This window comes from Acanthisitta chloris, unplaced genomic scaffold, assembly GCF_000695815.1.
Source record: "Acanthisitta chloris isolate BGI_N310 unplaced genomic scaffold, ASM69581v1 scaffold30301, whole genome shotgun sequence".
NCBI lineage: Eukaryota > Metazoa > Chordata > Aves > Passeriformes > Acanthisittidae > Acanthisitta > Acanthisitta chloris.
The window spans coordinates 1-213 of record NW_008655889.1 but is presented as its reverse complement, the minus strand read 5'-3'; positions in this window follow the sequence as shown (position 1 = coordinate 213).

The following is a 213-nucleotide window of genomic DNA, read 5'->3' as shown; positions in this document are numbered from 1 at the left end:
CAGGCGCAAATGACGGCAGCACCCGGCAGGCCGGGAAGGGACTGGGGCTCCCCGTGCTCCCTTCCTTAGGGGGACACCCCTAAGTTGGAGGGGAGCCTGCACTGCTCGGCGTGGTGATGCCCGAGGTGGGGGTTAGCCACGTGCAGACCCTTGGCAGCCCTGTCACTGCGGGGCAGGGGTGCAGCAGCACGGGGACGTGGGGCGCAAGGTGCT